Genomic DNA, 4,009 nt, shown 5'->3' on the forward strand with positions numbered 1-4,009 from the left:
TTTGATATTTTATGGAAGAATTTGGAAAGCAAGTTATTTTTAAAAGCAATAAATTAGTGTTTACTGCCTACTCCTGGTAAAGTGACAATATCTCAAAGAAAACAGAGACAATCTCAAGTGTAAGGACAGGATGATATAAGCATTAGATTTAGAAAGGTTTGCTGTAACATGGATGAAACTGGAGGACATTATGTTAGGTGAAATGAGACAGGCACAGAGAGTTAAACACTGCATCTTCTCACTCATATGTGGAAGTTAAAAATAAGTTGATCTCATAAAAATAAAAAGTAGAACAGAGAATATTAGAAGTTGAAAAGAGTAGGGGAGGAGAGGCATAGGAAGAGATTTGTTAAAGAATACAAAATATAGCTAGATAGGAGGAATAAATTGTAGGGTTACATACCACTTCAGGTGACTATGGTCAAGACAATTATTTAATGAGTTTTAAATAGCTGGAAGGAAGATATTGAATACTCCCAACACAAAGAAATGATAAATTCTTGACATGATAGATATTCTGATTACCCTGATGGGATCACTGTACATTAAATATATTGAAACTTCACTGTGTAACCCATAAATATGTGCAATTATTATTTGTTAATCAAAAGGACAAAATAAAAATAAATGTATTTAGAAAGGATAGGTATTTATGCATTTAAGTCCTAATTCATGTATAAAAGCATTAATGGATTCAAAGTTATCAAAGGCAACAATAGTACTTTATGATGTTACAAATAGTATAACTACATTGATTTAAATTATAAAATAGAGTATTTCTTTAAAACGTGGATTGCATATATGTAAGTTTTCTACTGGCTGTTAACCACTCAGGCCATAAAACAAGTGTCATTAAACTTAAAATAGATGGAAATAATACAAAATATGTTCTCTAACTACATTGGAATAAAATAAAAAGTCAATAGCAGAAGCAAATTTGGCAAATTCAGAAATATATGGAAATTAAGCAACATATTCTTACATAACAATTTCTTGTTCAAAGAAGAAATCACGAGAGAAATTAAAAAGCACCTTGGGAAAAAGGAAAGAAATGAACACAATATATGAAAACTCATGGGATACACAAAAGCAATAATCAGAGGGAAATTTATTGCTTTAAACATCTATGTTAAAAAAAAAAGAATTTCAAATCACTAACCTAACATTCCACATTAAAAAACAAACAGAAAAGACCAAGCCTAACCCAGAAAAATAGAAGGAAAAAATAATAAATATTAGAGGAAAAATAAATCAATAGTGAATAGAAAGATAATGGAGAAAATCAACAAAATCAAAGTTGATTACCTGAAAAGACCAACAGTATTGAAAAGCTATCATTGGTCAATTTAGACCCACAAAATGAGAGATTCAAATGACTAAGATCAGGAATAAAAGATGATATATCTACTAGCCCATCAAAAAACAAAATGGATTGTAAGAGAAAGTGATGAATAAAAAATTAAAACCCCAGTGCAGTACCACCTTACATTCACTAGGATAGCTATAAGCAAAGACAGACTGTTACAAGTAGGTGAATGGGCAATAACTTCACATCACAAAGTCAGTAACCCTTCTAGAAAATGTCAAAAATACAAGAGAATGAATTCTTACAAAAAAAAAAAAAAAAAAAAAACTTGTCCAGATGGGATATAGTTCATTCCAGCAGACACTGATAGTTTTTATTAATAAAATATTAATAAGCTGAAATCTTCACACATTGCAGGTGGGAATGTAAAATAGTATAGTGGTTTGGGAAACAGTTTGGCAATTTCTCAAAAGGTTAAGCATAGTATTTAATTTATGACAATGCTTCTCTTCTGTATATACCAAGTTAAATTAAAATGTACATGCATACAAAATTTGTATCTAAGTGGTAATAATAGCATCATTTATCATAAGCAAAATATAGGAAAACCTCAAATGTTCATTGTGTTGGTCTGTGCTCATGCTGCTGATAAAGAGATACCCACTACTGGGCATTTTATAGAGAAAAACAGGTTTAATGGACTCACAGTTCCATGTGGCTGGGTAGGCCTCACAATCATGGCAAAAGACATGTCTTACATAGCCGCATACAAGAGAGAATCAGAGTCAAGTAAAAGGGGAAACCCCTTATAAAAACATCAGATCTCGTGAGACTTTTTCACTACCATGAGAATAGTATGTGTAAAACCACCCCTATTATTCAATTATCTCCCACTGGGTCCCTCCCACAACATGAGGGAATTATGGGAGCTACCATTCAAGATGAGATTTGGGTGGGGACCCAGCCAAACCATATCATTCTGCCCTGGCCCCTCCCAAATCTCATGTCCTCACATTTCAAAATAATCATGTCTTCTCAACAGTCCCCCAAAGTGTTAACTCATTTCGGCATTAACTCAAAAGTCCATAATCCAAAGTCTCATCTAAGACAAGGCAAGTCCATCATGTCTACGAGCCTGTAAAATCAAAAGGAAGTCAGCTACTTCCTAGATATGGTGGGGGTACAGGCATTTGTTAAATACACCCATTCTAAATGGGAGAAATTGGCCAAAATGAAGGGGCTAAAGGCCCCATGCAAGTCTGAAATCTTAAAGCTCCAAAATGATCTCCTTTGACTCCATATCTCATATCCAGGTCACCCTGATGCAAGAGGTGGGTTCTCACGGTCTTGGGCAGCTCTGGGCCTTTGACTTTGCAGGATACAGTCTCCCTCCGGGCTGCTTTCATGGGCTGGCATCAAGCGTCTGCATCTTTTTCAGGCACACAATGCAGGCTGTTGTTGGACGTACCATTCTAGGATCTAGAGGATGGTGGCCTTCTTCTCACAGCTCCATATTAGGCAGTGCCCAAGTGGGGCCTCCATGTGGGGGCTGCAATGCCATATTTCCCTTCTGCACTGCCCTAGCAGAGGTTCTCCATGAGAACTTTGCCCTTGCAGTAAACTTTTACCTGGACATCCAGGTGTTTCCATACATCCTCTGAAATCTAGGCAAAAGTTTCCAAACCTCAATTCTTGACTTCTGTGTAGCCAGAGGATCAACAGCATGTGGAATCAGCCAAGGCTTGGGCTTGCACTTTCTGAAGCCATGGCCCAAGCTGTACCTTGGCCCCGTTTAGCCATGACTAGAGCAGCTGGGACTCAAGGCACTAGGTCCCTAGGCTGCACACAGCTGTGGGGCACTGGACGCAGCCCACAAAGCCATATTTTCCTCCTAGGCCTCCAGGTCTCTGATGGGAAGTGCTGCCAGAAAGTTCTCTGAAATACCCTGGAGATGTTTTTCTGATCGTCATGGTGATTAACATTTGGCACCTCATTACGTACGCAAATTTTTGCTTGAATTTCTCCTCAGAAAACACGTTTTTCTTTTCTATTGCATTATCAGGCTGCAAATGCTCTGTTTCCCTTCTAAAACTGAAAGCTTTTAACAGCACCCAGGTTGCCTCTTGAATGCTTTACTGCTTAGAAGTTTCTTCTGCCAGATACCCTAAATCATCTCCCTCAAGTTCAAAGTTCCACAGACATCTAGGGTAGGGGCAAAATGCTGCCAACCTCTTTGCTAAAACACCAAGAGTCACCTTTACTCCAGTTCCCAAAAAGTTCCTTATCTCCATCTGAGACCACCTCAGCCTGGATTTCATTGTCCATATCACTATCAGCATTTTGGTCAGAGCCACTCAACAAGTCTCTAGGAAGTTCAAAACTTTCCCACATTTTTCTGTCTTCTTCTGAACCCTCCAAAGTGTTCCAACTTCTGCCTGTTACCCCGTTCCAAAGTTGCTTCCACATTTCCAGGTATCTTTTCAGCAATGCCCCACTCTATTGATACCAATTTACTGTATTAGTCCATTTTCATGCTGTTGATAAAGACATACCTGAGACTGGATAATTTATAAAGAAAAGAGATTTAATGGACTCACAGTTCCACGTGGTTGAGGAGGCCTCACAATCATGGTAGAAGGTGAAAAGTATGTCTTACATTGTGGCACACAAGAGAGAATCAGAACCAAAAAAAAAAAAAAAAAA

This window comes from Rhinopithecus bieti, unplaced genomic scaffold, assembly GCF_001698545.2.
Source record: "Rhinopithecus bieti isolate Rb0 unplaced genomic scaffold, ASM169854v2 scaffold_28460, whole genome shotgun sequence".
Taxonomy (NCBI): domain Eukaryota; kingdom Metazoa; phylum Chordata; class Mammalia; order Primates; family Cercopithecidae; genus Rhinopithecus; species Rhinopithecus bieti.